Source organism: Choloepus didactylus, chromosome 9 (genome assembly GCF_015220235.1).
Source record: "Choloepus didactylus isolate mChoDid1 chromosome 9, mChoDid1.pri, whole genome shotgun sequence".
Lineage (NCBI taxonomy): Eukaryota > Metazoa > Chordata > Mammalia > Pilosa > Megalonychidae > Choloepus > Choloepus didactylus.
This window is the reverse complement of record NC_051315.1, coordinates 53,551,059-53,573,011: the sequence shown is the minus strand read 5'-3', so window position 1 is coordinate 53,573,011 and position 21,953 is coordinate 53,551,059. Positions and strand designations below refer to the sequence as shown.

General features: G+C 35.9%; 1 protein-coding gene across 2 annotated transcripts in view; it reads left to right on the top strand.

Moving 5' to 3' along the window:
• Positions 1 to 21,953, top strand: part of COBLL1 (cordon-bleu WH2 repeat protein like 1) — a 155,953-nt gene that overhangs the window by 23,558 nt on the left and 110,442 nt on the right. The gene's annotated exons all lie outside the window — the stretch shown is intronic.

The window sequence follows — 21,953 nt, the reverse complement described above, 5'->3', positions numbered from 1 at the left end:
GGGGTGGAGGGAAAGGTCTGGAAAATGAGGGCTGTTTGCAGGTTTTGATGGGTTCTAGATAATTGGTGATTACAAGAAGGGCATAAAAATCCCTGGTGTGGGGCAGTGAGGAAAAAAACACTTTTGTTCAAGGTTGGCACTTTTTAAGTGGGCACATGCGCAATAGCATGCTATAATCCAAAATCCTGGATTCCATATTAAAATGCATAGGATTAAGTTATTAGAGTTCCATGGTTGCTGTGTTGAATGAAGTAAAACATTTCCTGTATTTCTTTAGTTTTAAAAAAATCTGTCAACATACATTTCTAAGAAAAAAATTGAGAATACCCCAGAGAAATAAGGATTAGTCGTCATTTAAATGATAAAGATGAATAGGATGCAAAAGTAAATATGTTATCAGTTATTGGGAAACAAGAAAATGTTGATTTTATTTATTCAGCATATGTGTTGATAAATTACTTCATGGTGGGATTTAGGTGTGGCTCATGAGCAGTTCATATTTGGGTGCTATATAGCCAAATGAGGTGGCACTGTCTCTGGCAAGACCAGGAATAAAAGCAGCCACCCATGTCTGTGGGAGCCTTGAGACTTCCTGGAAGAGGGGATGCTTGAGCCGATCTTGAAGGACAAGTAGATCCTACTCTTAGAGAGGTATGTAGAAAATGCTGTAGGAACTCAGTGATTAGTTCTGCCTGGGGCACCAGGGGTCTTAGAGTAGAGGTGACTTGGAAGATGTACAGCAGTTGTCAAGCCAGAAAGTGGAGAAAGGTCATCTAACATCTAACCAGAGGCATAAACACACCAGTGTGCCAAGAATGTTGAAGGATGTGGAGTAGTCCAGCATGAGAGAATTTGGGCTGATCAGGAACAGGTGAGGCTACAGGTGAAGTTGGTCCAGATTGTCCAAGTTCTTCTTAGGTGATAATGGAAGACATTTACATATATATATATGTGTGTGTGTATATGTATAATTTTGTTTTGGAGGAACAGTATTTCTCAGTTTATGCTGGATCTTCTCTTTTTGTAACCTATGCCATTACATTCATATCTGATAAGGAAATTTAGGTTAGGAGTTCAGTAAAGCATTTGTGTTTCAGGTTCATGAAACACAATTTTAGTCTGGGTCCTGTTCAGCCTTTCTCAGCATGAAAAACTTCCAACTGTGTGTTCAGCTCTATTTGGTTGTTAAATTAATCCAGACAAAGCCTCTCTTTCCCAGTGGATGTAGCCTGGAATTATTCTTGCTACCTGGAACCTTGTTGTTTATGGTACTGTCAACATCTGTGTGCCCAGGGATTCCTCTCTTCCCCACTGAGTCCATGTGTTTGCTCAGGCTTTGTGGTAACTGTGTTTTGGACCCCTTGGGCTAGCTTTTTCTAATCTTTTCCCCTTGGGACCTGTGACTGTGACTTTTCCCTTGGGAACTATATTTCTGTGTCCTCAATAACAGGCTGTGAGCCTTCTGTGATTCAGAATGTCCCCCATCTGAAACCTTGGAAACATCACCAACCTACAAATATAAGTACGATCAGTGCATGGAGACCTTGGTTATTGTGTTTCATATACCAGATCATACCCCTTGGAAATTGATGGTAGCTATTACTGAACCGAATCTGCCTTTATCAACCCTTTAGGGTTATTGGAATTGCTGATCACACAGGCTGCTGATCAGTCTCTCTTGTTCCAGCCCCACTCAGCCTGCCTTTGACTTTCTTGAATGGAAGAAAAGTGTTTGTACGTTATAAGGTATACACATTTCTAAATCCTTGGGGTTCTTATGATATAATGTCCTTTCTTCTTTCCGTTTCGTGATGTCCTCATTTAGGCCTGCACTATTTTGATACCCACTTCCTGCCCCAAGTTTTTATTTTTTAAGATTTAATATACTACAGGAATATTTCCAAAGCCTGTGTCAGTTCACATCAAATTGCCCTCCGTCCCTAAAAGTCTTTGCTGCCTAAACAATAAATGCCAGGTTCTGTAGCAGGCACTGAGAATGCATGGATGCCTGCTCCTAACTTTCCATTCTGACCTGTCTTCCTTGACAAACTCCACCTCTCCGCTTTTCAGACCAGGAGGACAGACTCTGGCTTCCCCTGCAGACTGGGGAGTTCCACACCTCCTTGCCTTTGCTCAGTATTTCTCCAGTGTGGAATTCTACTGACCCAGCTCACTGCCCAGAGGAATCCACATGTTAGTTAAGGCCCCATTCCAAATTCTTCCTTCTCCTTGAGCTTTCACAGATCCTGAAGCTGTGTATATTAATTCTTCTTCACTTTTGCTTTTATACTTGCCTCTAACTCTATCAAAGCATATATGACTTGTCTTCCATGGTAATTTTGTTTATAAGCTCATTTTCTCACTAAATTGAAAACTTCTTGAGAGCGAGATTCATCTTTTTGTCCACAGTAGCACTTGCTCACATTGCTTCTTCCATAATAAGTTTTCAGTAACTATGTCAACATTAGGACTTTGATGGTCTAAGAAACTGCACTTTCTGCAGAGAGGGGTAAAGTGGAGGAATTTGATTTTCAAATAGTTGTCTATTTCTTCCAGCCCTTTCTACCCCTCTTCTCCCTCTTGTACATTTCAAGCAGAGAAATCAGGGTGATCACCCCAGGATGTATGAAAAGGAATGATTTAGGGAGATTGAATCTTCACAGGCTTTAAAACAATTAGAGTAGTTGGTAATGCTTTGTTTGAAGATTGCTTGAAAATGGATCGTAATCATTATCATTTATTGATGTTATTTACAGGAAGTACTAGGACAGCATTTTCACGTATACTGGTTTACCTCATCCTCTCAGCAATCCCATGGGGGTTCATGTTTTATCCCTTTTTTGCAGAGGAGGAAACTGAGGCTCACACAATTTTTAACTGAGGTTAAATAAGGGATTAACTTCTGAAAAGGTACTTTACTGTCATCCCTGGGATTTTCTTTCAAGTTGATAATATCCATTATGCAAGTTTTGATGTTACCATGTTCTCATTTGACAAACTTAATGTGTTATATTTTCTCAATTGAGAAACATATCACTGGAAGTTAAGCAGCTTTTGTTCAGAGTTAGTGGGAACTTTCTGCTAAATTAATGCTTGAACCTTAATATCAATCCTGCTGGAAACATGAATGCATTGATTGGTTTTATCGGCAGTTTTTTAGTTAAAAATATCTTCACATTCTACAAGAGATTTAACTGTTTCTTTGCCTTCAGTTATTTTGCTTAATGGGCAGTACCAACAAGTGTAGCAGTAATGATGCACATAATGCCACTGGAGCGTTGTTGCCATGTACGCCTGGGACCATGCTTGGGCATGTGAGCAATGACAACCGTGTAACAACTGTCAGCTGGCCAACAGCAATTGTAAGATGTCATTGATTATAAGACATATCAGGATTTCAGGTGTATTAAAATTTGGAAAAATGTGGTTTAGATTTGGTAAATTCTGGTATTTAGGGCCACCGTTGTACATTTTGTGCATGAGGAGCTCAAGGTACAGAGTTTGAGGTAGAGACATAGAGCTCTTTGGGGTCAAAGCTGAGAGTAGACACTGGGTTTCTGTCTGCTGGTTTGAAGTTCTTTTTATAATATTCCTGGTTGGAGATGTGTTGCTCTTAAGAGGAGGTGTTGCATGGTAGAAAAAGCATTGGCACTGTGGTTAAACACACTGGTGTTTGCATTCTGGTTCTGCACTTACCAACTAGTGACTCCGGGAGTTACTTAACATTCTCTGCATCTCATTTTTCTCAGATGAAAGATGGGATGATGATACCTCCTTCAAGGGACTGTTACAATGATTAAATTAGCACTCACATAAAACATTGGGCACATTACTTCTCTTCCAGTCAGTCTTTAAAAATGTTTTTCTCTTTTTTCCACCCTTTCCTCTTAGCCACTTTAAACCTGAAGTTCTTCCTTCATTCCAAATTAAATCTCTTGCCCAAAGATACATAGTTATAACTCTTGACATTTTAAAGATTCTCTATCATCTTCTGAAATTCTGTGGTCCATGAATGTGGAGTAAGTGTCCTGGTATGATCAAAAAGTCCAACATGAGTTTGATCATTGTCATGTGCTCTCTTTCATACGTATGAAAATCTATCTGGTGATATTAATTTGATGTTTTATTTTTTTCTAAGATAAGTAATATTTCTGAATATCTCAAAGTAAAATGAGATATATGATTTTTATTATTAATTTTGCCCACCCTCCACAAGCCTGAGATAGATAATTTTTAATGAGGTATTTGGCATTTATTTTAATGATTTGATTTTTTTTTTTGTTAAAATTGCTTACTAGAGAATTCAAATGGCTATTACCAGAATCATGTAGTTCTTTAAATTCAAAATCCTACTTCTATTTTATGATATTAATATCATGTGAATGTATTTCTTGCATAAAATTTCGAGCTGAAGTGTGTACTTATATTTGTAAGATTATATATCATAATCGGCAATTCACAATATAAGAATGATTCTAACTCTGTGTATTTCAAAAGTAAAACATAATTTTGTGGTATAGCTAGTGAAAATAATGGAGTATTACAGTCACCAAAATTGGGCTATTTATTCAGATACTGTTAAATAATAAATAGTATTTGTATATAACATTGAAGTAAAATTATATAGCAGCCCAAGAATATGCTGTCTCCTCTTTTCTTACAGGGACATCAATACATTTCTATTTTAAATTAAGTGACAGATCTCTGAATGAAAGAACCACAGGTTTTTTGGCTACTTTTTATATTCTTTAGAACCAAACATCTCAAATACACTAAATGATAAGCTTGGGTACTTAGAGATTAAATATCTTTTGGTCATTGTTATCTTTGGAATATTATAATACTCAGACTTGGCTTTTACTTTTTGAAAGACGAATTCTATAATTTTGAAATATTTTACATTTAGCTTAGGCAACTAACTGTAGTTAGACCACAAAATGATTTTTATATTCATCTCCTGATTTTACAGATGAGATATAGGGATGCCTAGAATGACTCTTTAGGAGCCAGTACTTTGCAGTCAATGGATATTTTATCATATAATGTAGAAATAAGAATTTATTACAAGATTTTATATTTAATGGGGCATATTTATTTCCTTTGTAGTTGGGTATTTTAAAAATGATTATATGACTGTTGTTTAACATACCTATCAGAATATTAAAGTATAAACTACAAATATAGCTTTCAACTTTGTGACTTTTACAGAGTGTGAGAATAGATTCCGGCTTTAGTTTCTTAAAAATTCATCAGGTATAAATTTTGATCAAGTAATTTAAATGATGGACTTTTTCCCCTAAGTTAACAAACACTGTTTTAGACAAGAATGGGAATGTTTAAACTATTTCATGTATTGGTATTTTTTGAGGATAACGTAGCCTAGGAAAGAATTACTGAGTGTTGCTCTAGGGCTGTTTTCTAATGTACATTGAGGATATTTATTGAATGTTGTAGAAAGTTTTACATTGTTTAGCTATAAAAGAAACATTGTTCTTACTTTTTAAGAATATGTGAGTGGGGCAACAAACCAGCTCTTTCTGGTCAAAAAGACTTCATTTTACTTAGTGTTAATCTCTCTCAAATGTGGTGATGGGGAAGAAACTCTATTTTAAAGTACTATGGACTTGTGTATTATTTACTTAAACACAAAAGTTTAAACATTATTTCTAATGCAATAATATAGTTTTTTGCCTTTTCAGTGGACTTTAATACTTCTAAAAATTTTTGCAAAAATGCTGAAGTTATACTGTACCTCAGAAATGAACTGAGAACAAGTAAGTAGATAATATAAGGTCAGACCAGTTTAAACAGGTGCCAGAAAGTTCAAGCATTTTTCTCAAATGGTGCTAGCAAGTCCCTGTCAGATTTTATTTAACATTTATTCTTAACAGATGTGGCTATTTGGCTCATCAAACCAAAAGCAGATGCTGGAAGTAGTGATTTAGTATAGTGGAAGACTATTACAAATGTGACATAATAGCAGCAAGTAGTGATGGCTGAAAAATAGGAGATAGAAGATAAACTGTTAAAGCTAGATTCAAGGATTCCGTAAACCTAAGAATAACAGTCTGTACATATCAGTAGGTTCCTAAGGTGTTAAATAATTCAACAAGGATATAGGATTAAAAATATTTACCAAGTTAAAGAAACCATAAAGAATCAAGCTAAGGTAAAATTATGTTTAGTATATTTCGTTTAAGAAGGTTGTAAAACTAATTATTCACTGTGCTTTAAAATGTTAATAGTTAGCAGTGAAATATTAGGAGCTTTATCATTGAACTTAGGAATGAGTCAAAATGTCTGCCATCACTCACTGTATAACTTTTTTTCTTAAAATTCTAGATCATGCTATTAGATAATAAATGGCAGTAAGAAGTACACAGATTTCAAAGGAGTATTTTCTTTCTTTTCCTTTTTTTGTTTGTTTGTTTTTTTTTTTTTTTGGTTGTTTTTGTTGTTAAATAAACTACCTAACAACACATAAGGAAATTAAGATGATATTTTTAAAAAAGATTTAGGAAGTTGTCTAGATATAAAAATTAACATGGAAAGATCTCTAGCTTTGCCTCTTTTTTAAATGTAATTTTATTGAGATATATTCACATAACATACAATCATTCAAAATGTGCAATCAGTTGTTCACAGTATTGTCACATAGTTGTGCATTCATCACCACAATCTTTGAACATTTTCATTACTCCAAAAAATAAAATTAAAATTAAAATAAAAAAGAACATCCCAAACTTCCCATTCCCCTCTTCCTCCCATTGTTCATTTACCTTTTTTTTAAAATACAGTTTTATTGAGATATATTCGCACACCCTACAGTCATCCATAGTGTACAATCAGTTATTCATAGCACCATCATACATTTGTGCGTTCATCACCAGAATCAACTTTTGATCCTTTTCCTTACTCCAAAATAAAAATAAAAGCAAAAAAGAACACCTAAATCTTTCCATCCCCTCCATCCTGCCCTATTCATCTAATTTTTGTCCCCATTTTTTCACTCATCTGTCCATACAGTGGATAAAGGGAGTGTGAGCCACAAGGTTTTCGCAATGACACAGTCACACTGTGCCAGCTACAGAGTTATCCAATCATCTTCAAGAATCAAGGTCACAGGTTGCAGTTCGACTACTTCAGGTATTTCCCTCTAGCCATTCCAACACACTAAAAACTAAAAGGTGATATCTGTGTAGTGCATAAGAATATCCTCCCAAGTGACCTCTTGACTCCATTTGAAATCTCTCAGCCACTGGAACCTTATTTTGTTTAATCTCTCTTCCCCTTTTTGGTCAAGAAGATCTTCTCTATCCCATAGTGCTGGGTCCACGCTCATCCCCAGGAGTTGTTTCCCACATTGCCAGGGGGATTCACAACCCTAGGAGTCATGTCCCACATAGGGGAGAGGGTAGTGAGTTCAGCTGCCAAGTGGGCTGAGAGAGAGGGGGCCACATCTGAGCAACAAAGAGGCTCTCTGGAGTGGGGAGAGGAAGGGGAGACTCCTAGGCACTGTTGTAAGTAGGCTTAGCTTCTCCCTTGCAGTAACTTCCAGCTTTGCCTCTTAACCCACTTTATGTCATCAACATCTGCCTTCCTGATCAGCAGGATCTATAAGGGAGGAAGGGTAATATAAAATGATTCACTGGTATGAGGAAGAAAATATTAGTACCTCTGTTAATATGCAGTTTTCAAAACAGCGAGAGGTTAAGCTAGTTTCTGATATTTGAAATGTGGATAGGCACTTGGAACCTGAGTTTGTGGGTCAGATAATCCATGGGTGGTGTTGGACTCATGCAATGGGAAGAGAAGGTGATCTGGAGTGCAACTGAATTTCATCTTGCTATATGCTTATAATAACCATATAATGGTTACTATATTTCAGCCTATTGCAGTTCACATGTGGCTGGTGATGTTGAGCAAGTTGTTTAAACAGGTCTGCAAAGAAATTGCTACTTGAATATAAGGAAAATACATGCACAAGTGAACAAGAAGGTAGCAAAGCTGACAGTTGTCATCTTAGTATAACCTTTTTGTGAGCCAGGGTGTAAGAAACAACAAGATCTCATAAGAGGTAGACCTAAAAAAACAGGCTATTTGAAATACATTTCCATCCACTTTTACTAATAATATATGATTAATAAATAAAACATTAAATTTTTTTATTTTATCATACTTTTCAATTTCATTTTTAAAAATGTACCCATGAGGAGGGTTGAGCCCTCTACCACAGGATTAGCCCTTGGGAAGACTGTTGCTGCAAAGGAGAGGCTAGGCCTCCCTATAATTGTGCCTAAGAGCCTCTTCCCGAATGCCTCTTTGTTGCTCAGATGTGGCCCTCTCTCTCTACCTAAGCCAACTTGAAAGGTGAAATCACTGCCCTCTCCTCTACGTGGGATCAGACACCCAGGGGAGTGAATCTCCCTGGCAACGTGGAATATGACTCCTGGGGAGGAATGTAGACTCGGCATCGTGGGATGGAGAACACCTTCTTGACCAGAAGGGGGATGTGAATGGAAATGAAATAAGCTTCAGTGGCAGAGAGATTCCAAAAGGAGCCGAGAGGTCACTCTGGTGGGCACTCTTATGCACAATATAGACAACCCTTTTTAGGTTCTAATGAATTAGGGTAGCTGGTGGTAGATAACTGAAACTATCAAACTACAACCCAGAACCCATGAATCTTGAAGACAATTGTTTAAAAATGTAGCTTATGAGGGGTGACAATGGGATTGGGAAAGCCATAAGGACCACACTCCCCTTTGTCTAGTTTATGGATGGATGAGTAGAAAAATAGGGGAAGGAAACAAACAAACAAACAAAAAGACAAAGGCACCCAGTGTTCTTTTTTACTTTAATTGCTCTTTTTCACTTTAATTATTATTATTGTTATTTTTGTGTGTGTGGTAGTGAAGGTGTCAGGGATTGACTTTGGTGATGAATGTACAACTATGTGATGGTACTGTGAACAATCGAATGTACGATTTGTTTTGTATGACTGCGTGATATGTGAATATATCTCAATAAAATGAATAAAAAAATGTACCCATGAATACAGTTGTATATGTTATTTATAATTATGAATTACTATACTAAGTCTTTTTTCTTTTACTGATAAGAGTTATGTGATCTAGTAAGTTTAGAGCATTCTCATATGTATTACTCCAAGTCTGTCTCATCTGGTTTTCCTGCCGCCAGTCTTGCTTCCTTCTAATCCTTTCTGTATATTGCAGCCAGGGAAAGCATTCTAAAATGCAACTTATTATCTAAAATGCAACTGTCACTATCTTGCTTAAAACACTCATTTCTTCCTTTTTATTGTAATGCTAAGTCCAACAGTGGTCCTGCAAGATATGCTGATAGGAGTTCTGCCTTTCTCTCCAGCCTTACCCCATCCCATCCTCATCCCTAAGGGTCTTTTTCTCATCTGTGCCTGTAGCACCTTCATCTCTCCCTTTGCTGGCTGGGTGTTTCTTATTATTCAGGTCTGCTGAGCTGTAACTACCTGCAGGAAACCCTTTCTGCCTCTTGACTCTAACCGGAGGGGGGTGGGGAGGGCAGTGTGCCCTCATGTCGCCCATTGCCCAGCATGCTTGACTGAATTGACTGAGACTATCGCTGTTGCTTGTCTCCCTTGTGATAATCTTCTGCAAGTATCTATAGCACTTACCACTGTGACTGTCCTATTGTGTGTAATACATATTTGTGGTTAAATAAATTGATTAAAACCATGTTTTATAAAGAAAGTGATATGGGAAAAGAAACATTATACAAGGTTAATTGGAAAAAGATACAATCATTTAAAATAGTTAAAATAAATGTTGCTTTCTAACTTCCTTCAAAGGTTTTGGTCCTTGTTCTTTGATCGAGTTTACTAACCACAATGATAAGATTGCTAAGGCTTTAAATAGAGAAACATTTTAAATTGTATTTGAGGAAGTATTTATGCCATAAAAACTGACTTAACTATATTGTAACCTATCTTTAAGTGGCAACTTTTTTTTTTTTTCCACAAAGAGAAGGACCATTTAGTGCCGATCTTATGTTTATTGCCTGATTATTATTTATTTGGTTTTGGACAACTTTTAGTCATGACTTCCATTAATTCATTTCTCTGTTTTGCTTCCTCTTTTCTGCCCTCCATTCCTTTCACTTATATCTACAAGAGTTTGGGGAGATACAGCTTATTTTACATTTGAGTATTATTTTATATATTCTTCCCAATTTGTTAGTAGTAAATCTAATAAAATGTCTCTTAAGGAATTGTGTAGACTTTAAAAAAAGTTATATATCAAAATAGCAGCCTTTCAAAGAATAAAATCTCTTATTATTAAAATAAACTATCTCAGAATTCAATTTTAATTTAATACAAATTCCCTATATTCTACATCACAGAGCAGTTATATTCTCACTTTCTCCAGTGCATCATCCCATGGCCCTCACTTGGAAAGCTCCTACTAAACACTGACTGATGAATGATGCAATGGAAGCTGGACTCACAAACCTTCTCTTGACTTCTGTAAACTACCTTTCCTTTGCTTTTTTCCTGCTGTATTAGGCAAAATGACCTCAGTTTTTCCACATTTAGGTCATCTCTCACCTTCAAATTTATTACTGACAGGGGCATGCACACTTTGCATTGTGGGCATTGTTCAATCTTAACCTACTTTTTAGAGGTACATGTTTGACCTATTGCCCTTATGTTAAATATTCCTGTGTTAAGCTGTTATCACAAGACACCTTATAGGATTATGATGGGTGCTTACCAGGTGTCAGGTACTGTACCAAATGCTTTCCCTGAATGTAACATTTGTTGCTTACTGTGGGGTTTACAAGTATAGAAGTCTTCTAAGTTTTTTTTTTAAGATTATTAATAATTTTAATTTCTCTACAAATATGCTGGTTTTTTTTTTGGTTAGCATTCATTTATGAATAATCTGCTATCTAGATAATTGAAAGTTGACTGTAAATAACATAAGTATAAAGAACATTAAATAGTTTACCTCTAGTTTTTTTTGGCATACATCTTGATATGTACTTCCAAGTTCTAAGCTAAAATAGACTTTCACATTTACATCAAGTATAACTACAAAGAATCAGGGAAGTACATCTTTATTGTGTTTTTTTTTTCTTTTCCTTTTTGATCTTTTTCTAAAAATACATTTTACTGAGATATATTCACATACCATGCAGTCATACAAAACAAAGCGTACATTCACTTGTTTACAGTACCATTATATAGTTGTGCATTCATCATCAAAATTAATTTTTGACATTTTCATTACCACACACACACAAATAATAAGAATAAACATCAAAGTGAAAAAGTAATTAAAGTAAAAAAGAACACTGGGTGCCTTTTTTGTTGTTGTTTAGTTTTGTTTTGTTTTTCCTTCCCCCATTTTTCTACTCATCTATCCATAAACTAGACAAAGGGGAGTGTGGTCCATATGGCTTTCTCAGTCATATTGTTACCCCTCATAAGCTACATTTTTATACAATTGTCTTCAAGATTCATGGGTTCTGGGTTGTAGTTTGATAGTTTCAGGTATTTACTGCTAGCTATTCCAATTCATTAGAACCTAAAAAGGGTTGTCTATATTGTGCGTAAGAGTGCCCACCAGAGTGACCTCTCGGCTCCTTTTGGAATCTCTCTGCCACTGAAGCTTATTTCATTTCCTTTCACATCCCCCTTTTGGTCAAGAAGATGTTCTCCATCCCATGATGCCAGCTCTAGATTCTTCTCTGGGAGTCATATTCCATGTTGCCAGGGAGATTCACTCCCCTGGGTGTCTGATCCCACGTAGGGGGGAGGGCAGTGATTTCACTTGCCTCCTTTTTAATCTTAAGGGATAAAACTGTTATTCAAAGGAATAGATGACTGTAAGAGTTTGCACTATAGCATACTTAGTCTCTGGAACCCATTGTTCTGCTAGATATAAATACAGTATGTTCATAGGTGTGCTGGTTTGAATGTATTATGTCCCCCAGAAAAAGCCATATTATTTGATGCAATCTTCTGGGGCAGACACATTAGTGGGGATTAAGAGAGGACAAACACCCCAAGAGCAACTCTTGCTCCGAAGAAGCTAAGAGAGGACAAACACCCCAAGAGCAACTAGGAGTGACACTTTTGAGGAACTGCAGCCCAGAGAACATCCTGGGAGAAAGCCATTTTGAAACCAGAACCTTGAAAGCAGATGCCTGCCACATGTCTTCCCAGCTAACAGAGGTTTCCAGACACCATTGGCCATCCTCCAGTGAAGGTACCTGATTGCTGATGTGTTACCTTGGACGCTTTATGGCCTTAAGACTGGAACTGTGTAACCAAATAAACCCCCTTTTATAAAAGCCAATCCGTCTCTAGTGTTTTGCATTCTGGCAACATTAGCAAACTAGAACAATGGGTAATGGAAATAAACATTATTTACGTGTGCAATTTCCTTCTCCTTTCATGGATACTTTCAGTTTAAAATACAGTAGGGGCAGGAACAAACAGGAAATAATGTAGCAGTCTAGAGATCAGTAAAACCCATTCTATGTTTAACATTTGATTTATTAAATAAAATACAGTACAATTTATTTTTTTGTATGTACAGTTGTATGAATTTTAACACTTGTACAGTTTCATGAAAACACTATCACAGTCATAATATAGAACAGTTCCATCATTGCAAAACCTTTCTCTTGCTATCCCTGTGTACATATCCTTCCCCATCACTAACACCCAGTGACCATGGATTTATTTTCTGTCACTATAGTTTCACTTTTTGAGAATGTCATAAAAATGGAATTGAACAGTATGCAACCTTTTGAGACTATCTTCTTTCACTCAGCCTAATGCCTTTGAGATTCTTTCAACTTCTACATGTATAAATACTTCCTTTTTATTTCTAAGTAGTATTCCATGGTATGGATGTTCCATAGTTTGTTTATCCATTCAATCATTGAATGACATTTGGGTTGTTTCCAGTTTTTGGTGATTATGAATAGAATATTCATACAGGTTTTGTGTGAGCATAAGTTCTTATTTCTCTTGTATAAATACCTAGGAGAGGGATTGCTGAATCATATGGTAAGTGTATGTTTAGCTTTGTAAGAAACTGTCAAACTATTTTCCAGAGTGGCTGTACCATTTTGTATTCCATGAGCAATGCACAACAGTTCCATATGCTCTACATCCTCGCCAGCACTTTGTATTGTCAGTGTTTATTTTAGCCATTCTAGTAAGTGTGTAGTAGTGTCTCACTGTAGTTTTAATCTGCATTCCTCTAATAGCTAATGATGTTGAACCACTTTTCACGTGCCTACTTGCCATCTGTACATCCTCTTTAGTGAACTATGTTGAAATCTGTTGCCATATTTTTAATTGGGTTGTTGGTTTTCTTGCTGTTGAATTATCAGTTCTTTATATCTTTTAGATACAAGTCCTTTGTCTGATATGTGATTTGCAAGTATTTTCTCCCAATCTGTGGTTGGTCTTTTCATGCTCTTAACTTTGTGTTTTATAGAAAAAAAAGTTTTTAATTTTGATGAAGTCTAATTAATCAATTTTTTCTGTTATGGATTGTACTTTGGTATCTTCTCTAAGAAGTCCTTGCCTAACTCCAGGGAATAAATATTTTCTCCTATATTTTCTCTAAAACTTTTATAGTTTTTCAATTTTTATTTAGAACTGTTATCCAATTTGGGATAATATTTGTTTAAGGTATAATGTTTAGGTCTAGGTTCATTTCTTGGCATACAGATGCCCAATTATTGCAATATCATTTGTTAAAAGACTATCATTTTTATATTGAGTTGCCTTTGAACCTTTGTAAAAAAAATCAGTTGTGCATAATTGGGTAGGTTTATTTTTAGACTTTTATGTTCTCTATTTATATTTATGTGTCTGTCCCTTCATCAATACTACACTGCCTGGAAGTCTTGAATTCAAGTAACATGAATCTTTCAACTTGTTCTTCTGTTTTCAGAATTGTTTTGGATATTCTAGTTTCTTTGATTTACTATATAAATTTTAGAATCAGCTTGTTTATAGGCACAAAAATGTTGCTGGGATTTTTATAGGAGTTGGGTTAAATCTGCAGACCAATTTGGAAAGAATTGCCATTTTTACTGTATTCAGTCCTCTAATCCATGAACGTGGTATGCCTCTTCATTTATTTAGATCTTTTATTTATTTCATCAGTGTCATGTAGTTTACAGAATACAGACCCTGTACATATTTTGATAGAGTTATACCTAAGTATTCATTTCTTGTGGTATTTTTAAATTTGTTCATTGCTATTATATAGAAATACTATTGATTTTTCCAAGGGATTGGGGAAAACACAAAAGGGGATTTTTCCTCTTCTCTCTGTGCTTTGGGATACCCCTTTCTGGAGCTTTGATGGTGAACTACAGATGGTGAACTACAGAGCTTCTCCTTACAATCTCTTTTTGTCCAGTGCCCACTTCTGAGTTTTGAGGCTGCCTTGAGTGCACACTAAAGTATACTGGAAGGAAAAAAAATGAGAAACTAGCTGCCATTTAGGTGGTACTTTGAATTCTGGTCTTCTCCAAACTGCCTGCTCCAGTTTACTTTTCACAGTCCTCAAATTTTGCTGCATGCATTCTGTCCAGGTTTTATAGTTACATTTAGCTGTACAGACCGGATGGAGTGTGCTTACTCCATCTCACCTAAAATTGGAAGCAAGACCAATCTCTTTTCCTGTGTCTGAAACTAAATAATTTTAATCCCATCTCAAATTTATTTTGTATTAGCAGGCAATCCATCTTTGTGTTAAGATCTTGTGACATTTCTCACTGTTCTGCTTCCTGTCAGGAATATTATAGTACAACTTTTTTCCCAGCTCTGATTACCAAGCTCTGATATATTGTCTTGAAATTAGGGAAAAATTATAACACTTTTGGCTTGAGTAGTTGTAATTAAATATGTAATGTCAAAATAATATATTTGTGTCATTTTCTGTTAAGAGAAGTTATGGTTGTATCTTAAAAATTATGTTCTAGTTCCTTAAGACTGTTTCTTCTGGCAGCATTGGCAAATGTTGAAGAATGACAGACTGATATTTAAAAAAAACCTTTTTTTTGGTAAAATTGATATCAAACATTTTTCTTATATCACAAGGTAAATGAGATGTAGCAGAAAATATTTTAAAGAAGGAATAATCTCCCTTAAGTTTCATGGCAGTATTAGAGATTTTATTTTTCTCTTCATTACTTTAAACATTTATCTAGCTAGAAATTCTGCATTGAGATAATTGGCAGCTTTTGTGTTGCAATTGGGACAAAAACATTTTTGAAAGTATGTTGGCACTGTGTTTCAAGCATGTTTTAGGTATGCCAAGCACAAGCTCATTTAACTATGGATTTCTGACCTAATCTCCAGCAATAACTGATTCCTTTCCATTTAAGTTGTAATAATGCTCTAGCCCAGCATAGTAATTTTGAGAAAGAGGTATATAGTTTTGTTCCAACCTTACTTATTTTATTACTGAAAATATTTAGTAAAATTTGTGTTTGCCATTGTACCTTCTTACATGGGGAAAAAGACAGCAAAGAAAAAGTCAATTTAGTAGTAGAGGAAGAAAGAACTCATCAAATTTTTCAAAATTGATAAAAAGTGTTCCCTTCTTGCATTTATGTGAAGAAAAATGTCCCACAGTCCAGAAAATATGATCAAACCTGTTGAAAAGACTAGCTGATAAAATATTCATTATGCCTTGTTTTAGTGAAGAATAGGATCTGAAAGGAGAAACGAGTACAGTCATGATGAAAGAGCATGGTCTTCGGAGCCAGGGAGAAATCCAAGCTCTGTCACTAAAATGGTGGATAATTTGCTTAATAACTGGGTTTCTTCTCTCTTTTGTTAGGTACAGTTGATTTACTTACTTAATTCATAGGCTGTTAGGTGAATTTAACAAGAACATTTATAAAGGGACCCAAAACTATGCCTGAATGTACTGATACATTCGTTAAGAAATGGTGCCTTTATTGCAAAATAGTTAGAACAATAGAGTCAGTCACTCAGAAAGCTCAGTGCTTTTGGAAAGATCACCTGCTAATGTTCAACCATGCTGAGTAGTAGCAACAATGAATAGTTTATTTAATAGGGTATATAATTTTTGGCCAGAGTACTTAAGCTTGCATGTATTTCCTTAAAGCTGAGACACAGATGAGTAATGGGTTTAGAGTAATGGGTTATAGTAGCCTTGCATCTGTGATTTAGCAGGCTCTTTTTCATCTTCCTTTAAATTTTCTTTTTGATGTACATGAATGTTATCTCAGAGTGACATAGATGTTTTAGGGTCCATCTCATCTGATCACGTTAGTATCACTGAAGGCTCATAGAGGATTGTTTGGGCCTTCTAGTCTATAAAGTGAGCCTATGAAGATATTGAGTCAATAAGAGGAGTGACAGAATAAAAAGAAACAGACCAAGTGGTGGTTATATGGATTCCTCATGGCATGTGCCTGAGAAAACTGACCATATTATTTGGCATCTTTAGCATTCTGGGTCCAATACGGAGATAGAAACTGCACAGTCAGTTAAATAGAATGTTTAGTATAAAAAATTATTAACTAAGGTAAAAGAGTATAAGATATGAGGAACTCTCATATGGTACCTTAGGGTTGAGAGAGAATAACCAAGGAAGGACGAATATGCAAAGGGTTCAGACTTCCTTGGAGGTGTGGTTCAGCCCACTGGAGAACACAGGAATTTGCAGGTTTGGCCAGGTTGGATCTGGTCTGGAGTTGCTGGACAAATAACCTACTCTTGAGCAGGTGGTCAGCAACTGATGGCATGGGCATGCAGTAGGAGTCTGAGCACTGGAAGGTATAAAAGTCCTTCAGAGTGCATGGACAGTAAAAGAGCTGATGGTACTGTTTGAACTCCCTGGCCAGGGGAGGTTGTGTGCACACTACACAGGACATTCCTAGGGAGTCTGCCCACCAACAGAGGCAGGAGATCTCCAGAGTATGCCATCTCTGGGGCTTTGGTTTCTTTATGTAGTTCCCACTCCATTTTCACATTGGCTCAATTGCTCCTCAAACTTTATTCTAATTAGATACTTTGTCCTAATTATAGGATCCAATCTGGAACTTTGCTTTGCAGTTGGTTCAGTGTCTTCAAGGAATGCCCACTATGACACTGACTTTCTGAAAAACCAGTTCAGTTGCTCTGCAAGATACTGCACCTTTTGGATTTTTCTGGTGGCTTCCTTGTGGTAACATTAGCTTGTTTTTGAATCTGTATACAGAAAAGTTATATCTGGGCAACATGGATTTGAGTGAAATGGTTTTGGGCTAGAATACCTTATAGGTGAGGTCATGTATTGCACAGCATGTCACATTAGCACAATATCCAGAGTGGCCTTCATCAGTGTGGCGTACTCCTTTGACCATGATGTCAAGACTGCTTTTTAAGTCATCCAACCCTCTATTTCTTACATTTGATATCACCACATATTGAAGAATCTTAGTTTTTCAACCTGATAAAAGCTGTATAATTTTCCTTTAAAAGTTGGTTTTAAGTGTCTTTTGAGTTAAACGTTGAAATGAGAGCCTTAATTTTTAAAGGAGACATACATTTTAAGGTTGTCTGTACACTATTTGCTTATCAGGGCTTTTTCCAAGATCAGACATATTATTTTAGGCTGCTTATTATAGGGTCTTTGGTCTCAAGAAAATAATAGATATTTTGGATGTACTTTCTGTAAATTGTTTTAAAAAATATCTAGTATAGCAATTTGAAGCTTGTAAGAGTGCAATATCTGTAATGAAGATAGTTGTATACTTCATTTAACTAGAAGGTGGTCATTGGTCAGTCTAACTACTGCAGGAGAAGAAAGTTACATTTGAAATGGTAAGTTTAATAACTATAATGAATAAATAGAAATGATTAGTAGTAATGCTATAAAAAACAGTTTTAATGACATTTTGTTCATTTTAATTTACTAGAATTTGAGGAAATTGCGTATTTTTATCAAAAGTGAAAAAAGTACCATTTTGCTACATTAAGTGTTATAAAAAGTAATGCATAAAGATATCCTTAGTAAGGATTAAAAATCTCTCTCTATATATGTATATATCATATATATATGTGTGTGTGCAGATGACACACATATACATAATATTCCTCTTCTGTTGCAAAATTTTCAGTTTATATTCAAGCCTTTTGAGTGCTTGAAAATAGTGATTTTTAAAAACCTAACTCTAAAGGATCTCTCCTCCTTAGAATGTTATTATAAACTAGTTACTTTAAAACATCTGGGGTGGTTTCCCTTTCAAAATAAACATATTTGATTACTTGATATGTGCAACCAACTTTTCTCTAGGGATGAAGATGAGAAGAGTCTGGAAGGAAGTGAACTTAGTGAATACTGGTAACTGTGATAATATTTCTCACAATTCACTTTTGTTTTTATTGGCTCCTGCTGTTGGCATTGATTTAAAAGGTTTACAAATTCATATTCTTTGCTTTTCTTAACAATACTAAGTCTCAAACACTAGTACTTGTTGGGTGGGGAACATATTTGAGAGTTGAACAATGTCTTTTAGTCTTATATGTAAGTGGTGTTGACCTAATAGGAAAGCCCTAGAGCACTCCAGGACACTGGGCATGCCTTTGAACCATCAGCCTTTGCATGGGAGCATGAAATTGCCTTATGATTCCTGGGGAGGTCAAGTTCAAGAGCTGCATAGCCCTAGTTAGCCCTGTTTTTTCTCTTCCCTTCCTCTTTCATGGCATGGTTCTTCAGAAGGGTGCACCTGACTGCACAGTGGAATTTGCCAAATGGTATGAAATTTGCTGTGCCATCAACCTGCCTAGTAAAGGGTCACCGAAATGTCAGAATCTAAAAATAGTATTGTGTAATTCTTCAAGGGTGTGCCTGCATTTTTGCTCATCTGATTTTTGTGTCCCCCCCCCACAAATGCCTTTATTCTCTGTACTTCTGACAAGCCTTACTAGGGACTCTTGAGACCTAAGATAGCCCCCAAACTCAAGGACATTCTTTTAACATTTAAGAGGGAACATTTAGACCAACATAGTTTGCTTTTATCTTACATCTATGGAATGATTTACAGTATGCCTATTTTAAGCCTCCAATAATGCTGTAAGAATAGGTACTGCTATTACCAGGATACAGATGAGAAAGCTGTGGCTTAGCTTCCATTCCTTCAGTTTTAAGGTTTGCATTTTTCCTTTCAAAGGAATTGGTACTTTAAAAAGACTGATAATTCTTTTGATAAGCAAAGAGTTCTGCTTGTTACTTCCCTCAAATTCATTCTGCTTCTCCTAACTAGGTATTACTTATGCTTGTAAATAGACCAGGTGACTTTCGGGGCTCTAATCATGATTAAATAATTAATCTTTGAAATAACCTATGTAAAAGCTGTTTTAACCATCTTGCAAAACTTTGCATAGTATGAATTTTCACACATGTATTTTTAATCTTTAATTTAAAATTTCTTTTTTAATACATAATCTTAATGATTTTCATATTTCATAAGTTTACAAAGGAATGTACTTTTGGTCTTACAGGTTTTCCAGATAAGCAAAATGATACTGATCTCAGCTTGCTATAAAATAGGCACTTAAGCTTGGTTTTGAATTACTGAATGCTCCCCCATTCAAATGTGTTTCTTACTCTGTGACATGCTAGGATGATTTATTTGTTTATTTTTTACATTTTATTCACTATCACACTTAGACCCATTGATATTGGAAAGGAACTTCACCTAGAGTTTAACATGAAAACAAAAGCCTCTCCAAGTAGAACATGTTTCCAAATCTCTAGGGATTTCAATCATTTAGCTTTTAGAAGATGACAATAATGATCTGATGCAAGAGCACAGGTAACAGGTCAAAACATCATAATGTGTGTGAATATATCTCAGTAAAACCACATTAAATTTTTTTTTAAAAAGTAGTACTTCATCCTGAAAAACAAATCATAATGAGCTCTCATCTGTTTTTCTCTAGTATTTTTTTTCAGCAAAATAAAATGTATATCATAATTACATGTGAAAATATTTAAAGTTACAGTTTAAAACTAAATTTATCAAATTTGTTAAGTTCCACTTTTTTGGTAGTGCTAGAAATCTAAGATGGTATGAGGTCCCCCTTTCTATTTTTATTTTTATTTTTATTTTTATTTTTAAAGAAACAGCTGAAACATTTCCTTAAAATAAACTATCAGGTAACTGCATTTTGTTCCGTCTGGAAAACAGTTCATTTTCACAAGTTAAATGGTATAGAAATCACTCCTGAGGAATAAATTGTGTTTCAGAGTTGTGAATCATATTGTATTGGGGGTGGGTTGGGTCCACAGATTAAATTTAATTTCTGCTCCTTGGTGGGAGTCCTAGGTGTTGACCATCTCAGGACAGATGTTTGAAAGTAAGAAGATAAGGTTGGGTTTCTTCTACGTCTCTTCTGCCCCTCCCCCTCTCCTTCTTCCTTGAAGTTTGGTGACGTTTTGGGTTAGGGATGTTTATGGTCGGAACTGTAGGGTGTGTCTTCCAATGGAATGTCCACTCCAAGGAGAAACTCCAGGATATAATGAGCCAAGAAAGCAAATTAATCTCAGGGTGGAGCAGCAGTAGATTACTTAATCTTCCTAAATGTTGATTTTAGGGCAGGTGTGTTTGAGGGGCAAGTTCTTCATGGGGAAAGAGTCTAGATGTAAAGAAGTAAAAAAGTGATGTTTCACAAATTTAGATATTGCTAGTAATTTTATGGAACCATAAAAGCTTTTAAGAGGCTTGAAAAGGGAAAAGTGTTTTTGTTCTTTTTCTTTTTTTTTCCCCTCATAACATCTAATGCTTGTTAAGATACTTTACATGTATAATTTAATGTAAACACAATGTGACTGCTACTTTTCAATTTGAAAGTTGAAGACATTGAGGCAATTACTTGGGTTAAGTAATTTGCCCAAGGTCACATAGTGAATAATCGAGTCTGATATTTGCCCCAGGTCTTTTGAACTTAGGTTATTTCTAAATCATGATCCTACTGGTGACAAGTTGGCCAGTTCTAATTATGTGATAGCCAAAGCCAACTGATTTCTTAGGAGTCAGCAGGAAGGAATTGGTTTAGGATGTATAACTACTCCTTAATTAAAACACCAAATCATACTTATTGATGAAGGCATGGATTAAAATAAAATAAAACAATTGAGCACATCACTTTTTTTGATATTTTAATATAGATAACATGTTATATTTAAAAAGCTAGCATTTTTTAAACAGAAAAGAATTTAATATAGGGAATTTGATGCTTACAAAAGTGTTGGTTGGCAGTTGGGGCAGCAGGACATAGGCTAGTCCTTTGTGTGTGGTGATGCCATCTGTCTGGCTTAACAGGTGAGCCGCTGCTTCGCTGCTGTCAGGGAGGTGAGGAAGCTACCCAGAGAGCTCAGCTGTGGTCCAGGGAACACTAAGACATCTCTACCACAAATGGTGGTCAGAAACCACCCTGTGCATGTTGGATTCATCCCAGCAAAAACTGAGTGTCCCATGCTCTGTTTCTTTATACCCATTAAATTAGTAATGGATAGTGGAAGAGTGTTGTTGCAGCAAGACCCAATCTCTCTGTGACCTTACTTGTCTCCCTTCTTCCTAATCTCATGCCTTCGAATCTAATTAGCAGCCTCCTACTTGCTAGGGAACCTGGAAAGAGAAGTATTAGGCTCTTGGCCTCTTGTCGTACAGGAATGCACACAGGAAAGAAGTTGGTATGGAGGTGGAGTAGCAGTCTGCTATACCCACAACACACAAAAAAAATCATACCAGTGGGGTGAGAGCTTGCTTTGTTTTTCTATGGCCACATTTTCTGATCTTCTCACCCCTAGTCCTCATTAAAATGTCACCTTCAGCCTTTCTGGTCATGTGCCATGTGCCAGATTTTTCAACTTCCTTCCTGGTGTTCAGAGTGGGTAGAT